Source organism: Carcharhinus amblyrhynchos, chromosome 10, assembly GCF_965287045.1.
Source record: "Carcharhinus amblyrhynchos chromosome 10, sCarAmb.v2.hapA, whole genome shotgun sequence".
In the NCBI taxonomy this organism is placed as follows: domain Eukaryota; kingdom Metazoa; phylum Chordata; class Chondrichthyes; order Carcharhiniformes; family Carcharhinidae; genus Carcharhinus; species Carcharhinus amblyrhynchos.
This window is the reverse complement of record NC_137333.1, coordinates 7,091,256-7,105,066: the sequence shown is the minus strand read 5'-3', so window position 1 is coordinate 7,105,066 and position 13,811 is coordinate 7,091,256. Positions and strand designations below refer to the sequence as shown.

The 13,811-nt window shown below is 42.5% G+C and overlaps 1 pseudogene; it reads left to right on the top strand.

The window, feature by feature from the left end:
- The first annotated feature begins 8,248 nt into the window (after positions 1 to 8,248).
- Positions 8,249 to 8,456, top strand: LOC145349587 (U2 spliceosomal RNA; annotated as a pseudogene).
- Positions 8,457 to 13,811: the final 5,355 nt, after the last annotated feature.

The following is a 13,811-nucleotide window of genomic DNA, read 5'->3' as shown; positions in this document are numbered from 1 at the left end:
GGCAGTAATATTACATAAGTGGACATACACCTGCAAAATTGTAATTAGATGAAGAGAGATAGTGTAAGTTGACTTTTAAAACATAGTTGCTGTAAAGTCGAAGTATAAAAAAGGGTGAATTAATTCTGGGAAAAGGAAACTGCTAAAGGATCTTTGGAAACAATACAGGGTGAAATCAAATGAGGAAAACATATCTAAGAAAACACTGCAGACTGTATGGGTGGGAGTAGCTAGCAAGATCTCAATGAGGACCAACTGTGGACAAGGCAAGACCGGGTGAGTTAGTTCGCCCTCACTCTCAGAGAACATTGTAAGAGCCACAGGGCATTGTGCGGCAAAGTTACTGAAATTTTATAGATTCTAAAATCTATAAGGACTGTTACCATCAAAAGAGTGTTTAGCTCTGAGTTATTTAAGCAAAGATCTATTTGGAAAAGTTTAATTGTGTCAAGGTGTTCTTGTATTTAAATATATTTTTAAAAATTTCTTTGTCTTAATAAATTCAATTTAATACAAAATCATTATATTTAATCTGAGAAGTGATTTCCTGATTTTAGTAAGCCTCCGCATAATCCACAAATTGCAAAATTATTCTACCATCTATTTGCCCTTTGGGATTTGGGTAGCTCGGTCCTTACCATCTGCCGTGCTTTGACACCATCTCCTGATAGCATCCATATTTCTAGAATGCAATGTCACCGCTGAGATTTTCTATACTTTTTGTGTTCCTCAACATGAGTATCAAAAAACAGCCACGACGTGCTCTGATTCAATGCAAAGTAATTTTCTCAAGCTTTCTGAGTCCCGAGCAATTTCTATTTTTCTATTAGTGTCAGCATTTCTGTGGTTCTACTTCAGAGCACTTTCAACTATAGTTTGTCTTTCTCTAGAAGGGAAGCAGATAAAGAATTGTGGAAGATAAAAGGCATCAAAATGTCATGGCTTGTGAAACTTAAAGATGTGCAGTTTGAAAAGTTGTAGACAAATTTGCCAATTAGCCTCTTTTTCTTTGCAGTTGGCCATTTAAACTCATTGTGTGTTTATGTGCCTCGGCTTTGTAACCTACTTGAGGATAAATGACAAGCTTAGAAGCTGTTGGCATAGTCAATTTATTCAGTTAATTTGAAATGCAGGAAGATTTTCCATGTGAAGCCTGATCGAGATATAACTCCATATGCTTTCGGAGCTTAGCTCAGTTATGGGTGGTGCAGTGGCACAGTGGCTCACACTAATATCTCACTGTGCCAGGGACCTAAGTTCGATTCCCAGCTTGGGTCACTGTGTGGAGCCTGCATGTTGTCTGCATGGCTTTCCTCTGCGTTTTCCAGTTTCCTCCTACAATCCAAAAGAAGTGCTGGTTCTTCAAAAGTATGCTCGGGGATGCACGGTAGCACAGTGGTTAGCACTGCTACTTCACAGCACCAAGGACTCAGATTCAATTCCTGGTTAGGGTCACTGTCTGTGTGGAGTTTGCACGTTCTCCCCGTGTTTGCATGGGTTTCCTCCGGGTGCCCCGGTTTCCTCCCACATTCTGAAAGATGCGCTTGTTAGGTGTATTGACACAAACAGGCGCTGGACTCTAACGACTTGGGAAATTTCATAAGAACTTCATTGCAGTGTTAACGTAAGCCTTACTTGTGATTAATAAACTTTAAAAAAGCTAAATTCTCTCTCAGTGTACCCGGACAAATGGAATTTAATCCGGAGAAATGCGAGGTGATGCACTTTGGCCGGAATAATGTGGAGGGGAGTTATACGATAAAAGGTAGAACTATCCGGAGTATAGATACGCAAAGAGACCTGGGGGTGCAAGTGCACAAGTCCCTGAAGGTGTCGGTGCAGGTGCAGAATGTGATGAGGAAAGCGTATGGTATGTTAGCCTTCATAGGAAGGGGTATAGAATATAAGAGTAGGAGTCTGATGTTGCAGTTGTATAGAACGTTGGTTAGGCCTCACTTGGAGTACTGCGTCCAGTTCTGGTCGCCGTACTACCGGAAGGATGTAGAGATCCTGGAGAGAGTGCAGAGGAGATTTACCAGGATGCTGCCTGGTATGGAAGGGCTGTCTTACGAGGAAAGATTGAACGAACTTGGGCTGTTTTCCCTTGAGAGACGTCGGCTGAGGGGGGATCTAATAGAGGTTTATAAGATTATGAAGGGGATAGATAGAGTAAATGGTGGTAAGCTTTTTCCGCTATTAGAAATGGATAGAACGAGGGGTCACGGGCTTAGGGTGAGGGGGGCTAGGTATAAGACAAATATTAGAGGGCAGTTTTTCACGCAAAGGGTAGTGGGGGTGTGGAATGCACTGCCGAGTAAGGTGGTGGAAGCAGGCATGCTAGGGTTGTTTAAGAGTCACTTAGACAGCCACATGAGCGGGCTACATATAGGGGGATATAGCAGGCCTTACTAAACATTGTAGGCTTGAGATTACGTTTTTGCCTCAGGGATGTTACAGTCTTTGCCTGTTTAATAATGAATTTTTTGTCTCCACAGGCATTTAAGTCCACCTTGTTGACCAGCAAGGGGCATGCATGCGGCAGGTTGTAGTGGGCTGCTCTTGGATGTTGCTTCGGGAGTTGCCTATTGCTTCATGTCGTTAGTGTGCTTAAACTGGACCATCTCGAGGGCAACATGACAGCTCAGAGACTATCTCTGTTGCTGTGCGGACACATGGATTTAGGCCTGTGTCTGTGGGAGTTTGCACGTTCTCCCCGTGGTTGCGTGGGTTTCCTCCGGGTACTCCGGTTTCCTCCCACATCCCAAAGATGTGCTTTTAGGCTGATTGATCGGGTAACAAATTGTCCCTATATTGGACCTCCCTGATCCTCGCACATTAGGCGTAGACTAAAATCATGAATAGGTCACTGAGACAGTGGGACGGCGGCGCGGGCTCGTTGGGCCGAAGGGCCTGTTTCCCGTGCTGTTTTTGTTCTTTGTTCTTTGTTCTTTGTTCTTTGGCAGGTACTGGAGTGTTGCAACAAGAGGATTTTCACAGATTTGATTTATTATTGTCATATGTATTAATATACAGTGAAAAGTATCTTACTACCATACAACAAACCATACTGTACATAAGGAAGGAAAGGAGAGAGTGCAGAATGTGGTGTTACAGTCATAGCGAGGGTGTAGAGAAAGATCAACTTAATGCGAGGTAGGTCCATTCAGAAGTCTGTTGGTAACAGGGAAAAAATTGTTTTTGAGTTGGTTGATACGTGTCCTCAGACTTCTGTGTTTTTTTTCCACAACGGAAGAAGGTGGAGGAGTGTACGTCCAGGGTGCTTGGGGTTCTTAATTATGCTGGCTGCTTTTCCAAGGCAGCAGGAAGTGTAGACAGTGTCAATAGATGGGAGGCTGGTTTGAGTGATGACTGGGTTTCATTCATGACCCTTTAGTTTCTTGCAATCTTGCACAGAGCAAGAGCCATGCCAAGCTGTGATACTGCCAGAAATAATGCTTTCTATGATGCATCTTTAGAAGCTGGTGGGAATTGTGGTGGACATGCCAAATTTCCTTAGACTCCTGAGAAAATAGAGGCATTGGTTCATTATAATGTTAATGTAACCCTACTTTTGATAGTAATAAATAAACTTTAACTATTAATGTTAAAAAGCGACTGAAGGGTAATCGGACAGAATCCATTGTCTAACTGCACTACATTTTCTAAGTATATTATCAAGGCTTCCATCATAATAGATGTCAACCCTTTCCTGATGACTGATATCAGGCTAACTAGACTGTAATTCCCTGTTTTCTCTTCCCCTCCCTCCCTGAGTACTGGTCTTATATTTGCTAACTTTCAATCTGTGGGATTGTTCCTGAACCTGGGGAATTTTGGAAAATTGCAACCAGAACATTTCTATAGTTACGCACCAGAACTATTTCTATAGTTACGTCTGAGAAAATTCCAGGATCTAAACCATCGGGTCCTGGAGATTTGTCAAATTTTAGTCCCTTGAGTTTCTCCAGTATTTCTTCTCTGCTTATCATTACTTCCTCAATCCTTTTAGCCCCTTGGTTACTCTTTATAAGTGATGTGCAACTTGAGCTTTCTACTGAGAAAACAGGCACAAATATTGATCCAACAAACAGCACTCCACCTCCCACTGCTGAGAAAACTGCTAAGGGGATACCCGAGAATCTCGCCCATTGTCTCTGTCATTTTTCCATAATAATTTCTCCTCTCTCTGTTTCTAAGAGACCAATATTTACTTTAGCTATTCCTTTTCTTTTTGTACACGCTCTTACAATCTGTCTTCGTATTTCTGGCTAGTTTGCCTTCAGATAGACATTTAAGAGTCAGTCTTCCAAATTCTATCAAATTCAATCCCGGTTTGCAGTGTTCTGTGCCAGAGGCATGAATATCATAGGCCGGGATTTTCCAGCCCCACTGCAGACAGCTCAGCCACGTTGAGGCATTCAAATCCCTGTTGACTTTGGCTGGGCTGGAAGATTCTGCCAGTGGGAGGGGCTGTAAAATCCCATAATATCTACTCTGTTACATCAACAGAAATCTCTTAAATATTCTGAGAATTCAGACGAGTTGGAGATTGTTGAGATTCACAGTGATAATTTGAAAGTGATAATTTGTAAATTGTAGCAAAAACTATTCGGTTTAGTGGCCTTTTCAGATTGTTCAATAATCTCTCGGAATGTAATAGGAGTCTCTAGGGCTTGGCTACTTGCAAGAAAATAGAATAGAACTTTGCTTCCTCTAATGCTGAGTACCTATTGTGGAAGTATTGGATCCCATAACTGGTAACCAGAGAATAATGACGGTGAAAGGGAAGATTTTTTGGCCACCCAATGATGTGTTTCTTACAGCAGGACGTGGCATGCTGTTCACCAGTGGCTGAATCTTCTGGTTCCACTGGTATCAATGGGATATTCCATTGCCTGCACCCCATGCCACTGGGAAACCTGCAGTGGAGCTACTTTATTGGCAGAACCAGAAGATCCTGTCAACATGAACAGTCATAAAATTCCATCCTAGGCTTTATTAACAGTAAATAAGTAGCTTTTAAATGCTGTGTGTCTGCTTGCACTCTCGGAGAACCTCCATGCTCCCAAAACATGATAGGGGTGACCTGTCTTCATATTTCTGGTGTGTTTGCCCTCAGGTAGACGTCTGAGAGACAATCCTCCAAATTCTTTCAAATTCAACCCCAGTTTGCAATGTTCTGTACCAGAGGAATGAATTCATATGTGGATTTTCCAGTCCCGCTGCAGAGGGCTAATCTGTGGATGGATGGATGGATGGATGGATGGACGGACAGATGGACAGATGGACGGGTGGATGGACGGACAGATGGATAGATACAGACAGAAAGAGACAGGCAGAGAGACAATTTGTTTACCAAAAAGCTAGCATTGTGCCAGGGACCATAGTGTGATTAAAGGAATAAAAACAAGTGACAAGAAAATAATTCATAACATAGTTATTGACAATTTTTAAGCTAAAAATAAAGTATAAAGTAATAAAAAAACTGCACAGCCATGAACATTTCAGTATGCAAATAATTGCAATACATTGCAAAATGCAAGTCTAGTTTACAGAATGAAAATAAAAGGTTTATTACTCTTGGCATTTTGTCATAAATTCTACAGATCAAACTTTGTCAGATTCAGTTCATTAAATTTTCAATCATTTACATACTATTTATGAGTTTTATAAAGTAGACGTTGTACTGTCTCATGGTCTATTTGTTTCTACCCTATGTACTTTTATACTTTGCTCTTTAGAGGAATATGGACTGAGTAAGGGCAGAAGGTTTTTTTTTAGTTTACTCCGGGCTTCATGATCGACATGGGCTTGGAGGGCTAAAGGGCTTGTTCTTGTGTTGTACTTTTCTTTGTCCTTTGTTTGTTTAAGAATTGTGGGCAGAATTCTCCCAAAGTCCTGCTGGCAGGTTGGATGGTGGGCGTGGGGGTGAGGGGAGGGGTGGAGAATCACAGTTGGTGCAAAAGTTGGTTTCATGCCGATGTGAACAGATTGACAGGCTGGGTTTCATTTCTCTTCAGAAAAGAAGATTGAGGGGCAACCAATTAGATATCTTGAAAATTAGGAAATGTTTTGATATAGAATCATAGAATTATAGAATCCCTGCAATGCAGAATCTGCACAATCCCACCCAAGCCCTATTCCCATAACCCCACACATTTAACCTGCTAACCCCCACCCCCCGACACTAGGTCAAGTTTAGCACAATCAGCCCAACCAGCACGTCTTTGGAGAATGGAAGGAAACCAGGGCATGCGGAGGAAATGCAGACACAGGAGAAAGTGCGGACTCCACACAGAGAGTGACCAAGCAAGGAATCAAATCTGGGTCTCTGGTGCTGTGAGGCAGCAGTGCTAACCACTGTGCCACCATGCTGCTCACCACCCCACACCCCCCCACCCCACCCACCTCACCCCCATCCAAAATGATGAATGTGGAGGTTCCTCTGATTTACTCTTGCGGGGAAGAGCATAACTCAAAGCCGTCAATATAAGATAGTTGCCAAGAAATCCAATCAGGAATTCAGAAAAAAAAAAGTCTTTATCCAAAGAGCGGTGAGAAGGTGGGAGTCACTACCAGAGGGAGTGGTTGAAGCAAATAGTGTATTTCAGGGGAAGCAAGACTGAGATATGAGAGAGAAAGGAATAGGTGGTTCTGATGATAGATTTAGATGGGGATAAATGGCAGGCAGCTGAAGAAGAGTATACAAGGTGGTATGGGCTGAATGGCTTGTTTCTGTGCTGTAGGCACTACATAATAACCTGTAGTTCAATGTCATCTGTAGAATAGCAGAGAACGCCTTTCCAGTCTCCTCCCTCCATTTGGAAGGCACTTCCTTTGGAGCTCCCTTATCCGTTTTGATTTTCATGTTTAAATAGTCGGATGGTTTTTTTCAAGTGTAGGACATTAAACTCCTTCACTAAATTAGCTGGATTTTACAAGACCCCAGAAATAATGGTACAGAAAAGGTTGTCCCTTTAACCAGTTACTTTTCATGAACTGAACTCAGAGTTTGTCGGGAATTTTTTTTTAAACGTTGCAAAATTAGAAATGTCTTCAAATCTGGTACGGATTTGAACCAGTCTCCCATCCATTGACTCCGTCTACACTTCCGGCTGCCTCGGCAAAGCAGCCAACATAACTAAGTACCCTGGACATTCTCTCTTCCACTTTCTTCTTTTGGGAAAAAGATACAAAAGTCTGAGGTTATGTACCAACCAACTCAAGAACAACTTCTTCCCTGCTGCCGTCAAACTTTTGAATGGACTTACCTTGCATTAAGTTGATCTTTCTCTACACCCTAGCTATGACTGTAACACTACATTCTGCACTCTCTCATTTCCTTCTCTATGAACGGTATGCTTTGTCAGTATAACACGCAAGAAGCAATGCTTTTCACTGTGTGTTAAGACGTGACAATAATAAATCAAACCAAATCAGATGTCAACACAACTTTCTCACCTTCACTTTGCCATTGGAGCTCACCTTAAGTGCAAAAACTGAGATCTTAAACTTGTTAATTCCTATACACAACAATGAAGTAAATCATCAAGAATGAAAGTTGAACTCATTGGTAGTAGTAAAATTTTCAAGGCTTGGAATGAAAAGAAATGTGTGCGAAGCAGGAGGTGTAACTTTGATCCTGGAGGATTACCAGTTTTCCTAGCGGAAAGAGAAACCTTCTTCACTGGATCCGTGCCCTGACACCACTGCCTCTCAACCTTAAATTTTCGATTCTACCCCTTTTCTTGCCAACAACAATGACTTATATTTATATAGCGCCTTTAATCTAGTAACTCAACCAATCATAAGAGTGACCAAAACAGCTTTGCCATTGAGCCAGACTAGGATGACCCCCAACTTGCTTAAAATTATAGTGTTTAATAAAAACAAGATGTGAATTTGCTAGATTGGATTGGGGTGGACACAGTCAGAAGTCTCACAATTCCAGGTTAAAGTCCAACAGGTTTATTTGGTAGCACAAGCTTTCGGAGTGCTGCTCCTTCATCAGGAGAGTGAAGAGTTAGGTTCACAAACAGAGCATATGTAGACACTGAATCAATTTACAGGATAATGGTTGGAATGTGAGTCTTTCCAGGTAATCAGGTCTTCACAGGTGCAGCCAATGCTTGTGGCGAGAGAGTTAAACACAAGTAAAAGAGGTATAAATTGTCTCAGGCCAGAAAAACAAGAAACTTGCATCAATACAAGTGTTTTCCATGACAACTGCGTGTCTTGAAGCACTTTGCAGTCTTCTCAGCCTTTTGGTTAAGATCAAGTGTAGTATCTGTTCTGATCAAGTGTAGTATCGACATGCTGTGTTTGGTTGAAGTCATTAGTTTACATTTCATTTGAAGCAATTTTTAAAAGCGGCATCTCGACCATTTGGCGAAGATGCAAATGAGATCAAGCCTTGGAGGAGGACCTATGCCTACTCCAATCAGCTTGGATCAATTTCCTAACTTGCTGAGACTCTGAATTGGACTTGATTTGATTGAATTGGAATAAAAACAAAAAAAAACTTTGCAGTCACTGAAGTACTTTCCAAACACAGCCACTGCAGGAAAAACAGCAGTGTGATGGTAACCAGGTGATCTGCTTGTTCTTGCAATGTTCATTGACGGGTGGTTGTTGGCCAGAAGACCAGAGACAATTTTGCTGCATTTTATCGAAAAGCTGCCAAGGATATTTCACTCTAACCTGACATGGCAGACAAACATCTCAGATTTTCTTTTTATTCATTTGTGGGATATGGGCGTTGCTGGCTAGCCAGCATTTATTGCCCATCCCTAGTTGCCCATGGAGGACAGTTGAGCATCAACCACATTGCTATATGGCTCTTGATTCACATGTAGGCCAGACCAGGTAAGGATGGCAGATTTCCTTCCCTGAAGGGCATTAGTGATCCAACTGCATTTTTCCGACAACTGTTTCATGTTCATCAGTAGATTCTTAATTCCAGAGATTATTTTTTATTGAATTCAAATTCCAGCATCTGCCGTGGCGGGACTCGAACCTGGGTCCCCAGAACATTAGCTGGAATTAATAGTCGAGTGATACTACCACGAGGCCATCATTTCCCCAGATTTGACATTTCGTCTGAAAGTCAGCAACAAAGTGCTGGCCTTTATTTTTGTACTTGTGTCCTGGAGTGGGATTTGAACACAAATACTGTCACCAAACGAGGCACAGTTGACATGTCTTGAAAGGGAGAACAGGGATAGAGAGACAAAGAGATTTAAGGAGGAAGTGCGAGAGGCTAGTACCTGTCCTGTGTTTAAGAACACAAGAACCTAAGAAATAGGAGCAGGAGTAGGCCATCTAGCCCTTCGAGCCTGCCCCGCCATTCAATAAGATCATGGCTGATCTGAAGTGGCTCAGTTCCACTTTCCCACTTTCTCCCCATAACCCTCAATCCCCTTGCCTACCAAAAACCTATCTACCCGCGTCTTAAATATATTTAGCGAGGTAGCCTCCACCACTTCAACGGGCAGAGAATTCCAGAGATTCACCACCCTTTGAGTGAAGAAGTTCCTCCTCAACTCTGTTCTAAACTGCCCACAACATTTCCTTTCCCACAACATTTTCAGCTTTGGATTTATCGTTCATAGCCCTGTCATGTCTTCCAAAACACATGTCTTCTCCAGTCACAGCTTCAAAACTGTCCATTCAGTGGGTGAGGGTGGGATTTGTCTTACTCTTCGTGGCGTGTTTTGCAGTGGCAGGATGTGGCGGGATCTTATGGTCCCGCCATTGTCAACAGGGTTTCCCACTGACCACTACCCTCGCTCGCAGATGTGTGCTGCCGGCAGGACTGTAAGAACGGAATGGAAGCAAGATTTTGTAGAATCTACAGCTGTGCCTTCATCGGGCTCCTTTTGGAAAATGTTATTGGTTAGGATTTTCCAGTCTCACCGTGGTGGTATCCATGGCAGGGAATTGGCAGGGCATTTCAGCAGGACCAAACAAACCCAGAGACAGGCGCGGCTGGAAGATCCATCATTGCTTATGGTTGGGATCATTCTGTTTCTATACAAGACGCCTTATGCTGGCCTGAGAAGAGGTCAATTGTCTCGGTTAGGCATGCGACTGAACGAGCCCAATTTATTTCCCCAACTGACCACAATTTTAATTCACGCTTCCTTCTGTTACGATCTCCTGAGAGAATAGCAACATTTTAAATTTTATTTCTGAACTCATAAACAAAGGTATTTATTAAAAGAATAATGCTGGGGGTCTTGCAGTTCAAGAAAAATAATTTGAGTATACAAAAGTCAACAAACATGAACGATAAATACATACACTCTGTCCTAAACATTCAGTTATCTTAAAGATATAGAAATAGAATGAACATAATGAATTGTACTTGAATATTCAGAAGGTCTTGAGACACAGTGGCCGGAATTTTATCACCACACCCGCCCCAGAATTCGTATGGGCACAACTCCAGTGGAGAGAGGTAGTGAGATCTCCAATCAGAGGATATGTAGGAGAAGGAGCAGATTCCCAATCTGGAGGGAGTAAATGGATGGCGGGCTGTCACGGGGATGATCCCAAGAATACAAGGCTTGATGTATGAGGAGCCATCAAGGACTCTGGGTCTGTATTGGATGGAGTTTAGAAGGATGAAGGGAGATCTCATTGAAACTTACAGAATACTAAAAGACCTGAGTGAGCGTGGAGAAGATATTTCCACTAGTCGGCCTCAGTGTAAAGGGATGGCCCTTTAGAACTGAGATGAGGAGGAATTTCTTCAGCCAGAGGTGGTGAACCTGTGTGGAACGCATTGTCACAGAAAGGTGTGGAGGTCAGGTCATTGAATGCATTTAAGACAGAAATGGATAGGTTCTTGATTGGTAAGATGATCAGAAGTTATAGGGAGAAGGTGGGAGAATGGGGTTGAGAAATATGTCAGCCATGATTGAATGGCGGGAGCAGACTTGATGGGCTGAATGGCCTAATTCTGCTCCTATATCTTACTGTTGTATGGTCAGATACTGGGGATTTTGGATGGGGGTGGGGTGTAAGGGTTTGATGACGGGGAAGGCTTGGTAACCCCATGAGGAAGCATTCCTGCTCCTCTTGACACACAAGCAGTGCTGAGATGATCCCTACATTCTACTGCAAGCCCTCCTTGCGATGCTAGGCTTCCAGAGATCAAGGATGTTTGACCAGCCAGGGTTAGACCAACAAAATAGGTTAAATGCTTCATTATAATATTCAAATAGCAACCCCCTCTCTGCGAGCAGATTAGCTGATTGTTCACGTCATGCTTTACTGAACTGAGAAGTGATGTTGTTTGAGGTGAGTTGGGGGTCAGTATTTTTAAAAAAGTAATTCCGTGCACCTCCCATTTCTGGGATTAAAATGATCCCCCACTGTCACCTCTTCCAGTCTAAGTGAGTAGTCCCGCCCTTATCTAATCCAGAAGGATCCCTGGCTTTGAGTTGACTGACAAGTGATACAGAAGGGAAGACTGAAATACCTTCCCTCTGCCTGTCTGTCGATTGCTACCAAAGCAATTGCGCTTCCAATTAATGCCAGCCTTGCCAAGCTCTGCTGAATGACAGCTACAAACTGACATCTTCACGCTCAGCAACAAAGGCCATTAGTGCACCAAGAGTCCTTGCCAACTCTGCTGAATTATGTCTTTAATTAGTCCTTGGGCTTTGATTTATTTTCCACAAACTATTTTTAAAATACATTTTGCAATTGCCTTGTACGCTTGTCTGCCACCCCAACAGTCAATTTAACTTCCCGACTGCGGTAGTAACCAAAGACTTCTCACTAATCATGTCAATTAGCAGACATTAGTAGAAATTATTTTCTCACTTGTGACAGCTCTTCAGTCAATTGCATTAAGCATTTCATTCCAAGGCTAAGGGAAAAAAAAACAAGCTGGATTAGTGCCAGTTCATAGTGAGCCTTCTCTCTGCAGATCCCATTAACTATGTAACAAATAAGTGAGATGTGCCAAAATCAATGTTACTTTGCATTGCTTACACTGCCATAAGTTTTCAAAGCAATCCTTTCTGTAAGTTAGTCGAAGCGGGTAATGGAGGAGGAATGCTTTCAACGCAGTGTGCTATGACATGTAATCAAATAAGCAAACTATTCAAAACAAAAAAAAAGCTCTTACTTTCTCAGGAGGCAGTCCAAATGTTACATGCGCTGTAAATTGCATCTGGGGGAGGCCAAGACTGCAAAGTACCAAAAAGGGTCGTGCGACTAACCGATACAAATAGGGAGCAGGCGAATCCACAGGAGACACTTTCTGAACCAGAATTTCATGCTAAAAGCTTGCATCAGGTTGGCCAGGACTTTTCAGCCGTTCACACTCTGTCGCTTCTGTGGTTAGCACTTCTGCCCCACAGCGCCAGGGATCCGGGTTTGATTCCCGACTTGGGTCACTGTCTGTGCGGAGACTGCACATTCTCCCTGCGTCTGCGTGGGTTTCCTCCGGGTGCTCCGGTTTCCTCCCACAGTCCAAAAGCCATGCTGGATAACTGTATTGGCCATGCTAAATTCTCTCTCAGAGTACCCAAACAGGTGGAGACTCAGGAATTTTCACAGTAATTTAATTGCAGTGTTAATGTAAGGCGACCTGTAACAATAAACTTTAAACTTTAAAGCGAGGATGGAGAAATTGGCACTCAGCCAAATCTCCGTTGCCTGCAACGAGACCAGAGAATTCCTCTGGTGTGAATGGCAAGAAGTATGAGTCCACTCCACCCTGTCCTTCTTACTAACCCAACCTGGATCTTACAGCACTGGGTGGCAGTGGAATAGTTCCAATTCCCTCTAACCATTTGGATCTACGAACCAATAGATCTCAACATTGATTTCAATTGAACGGTTCCCTGGCAAAATAAAAGCAAAAATATTGCGGATACTCAAATATGAAACAAAACAGAAAATGTTGGAAAATCTCAGCAGGTCTGACAACATCGGTGGGAGCGAGAATACAGCCAATGTTTCGAGTCTGGATGACCTTTTGTCAGAATAAAAAGTAAGAATGTTTAAAGCAGTCCAAAGATGTGTGGGTTAGGTTGATTGGCCATGCTAAAATTGCCCTTCATGTCCTGAGATGCGTAGGTTAGAGGGATTAGCAGGTAAATATATAGGGATATGGGGGTAGGGCCTGGGTGGGATTGTGGTCAGTGCAGACTCGATGGGCCGAATGGCCTCTTTCTGCACTGTAATGTTTCTATGGTTTCTATGATGTCTATACCAGGCATTTTTGTATAATTTTAACGGTGTTCTTTTATTTATCAAGTTTTTTTTAATTGACTCATGGGACACGGGTGTTGCTGCGAGCCCATCCCTAGGTGCACGAGGGCAGTTGAGAGTCAACTGCATTCGCTATGCCTCTGGAGTCACATGTGAGCCAGACCAGGTAACGTTGGCAGATTTCCTTCCCTAAAAGACATTAGTGAATCAGATGGGTTTTACTGACAATTGACAATGGTTTCATGGTCATCAGTGGATTCTTAATTCCAGATATTTTTTATTGAATACAAATTCTACCACCTGCTTAATGGGATTTGAACCCAGATCCTCAGAACATTAGTTGAGTTTCTGGATTAATAGTTAAGCAATAATACCACTTGGCCATCTCCTCCCCTAAAATTAAAATGACTCACCCTATATCTCTGCATTGTCTGAGAAATCATTCTATTATCACAATTAAAAAAACCTCCTTCTTATCACTGATACTTTCGTCCTAATTTGCTCTTTGCTATCTGATATTGATGGCCTCACTATTTTCTCTGGACCCAAATGGAACTCCAAAATTACACTTCCATTGCTAA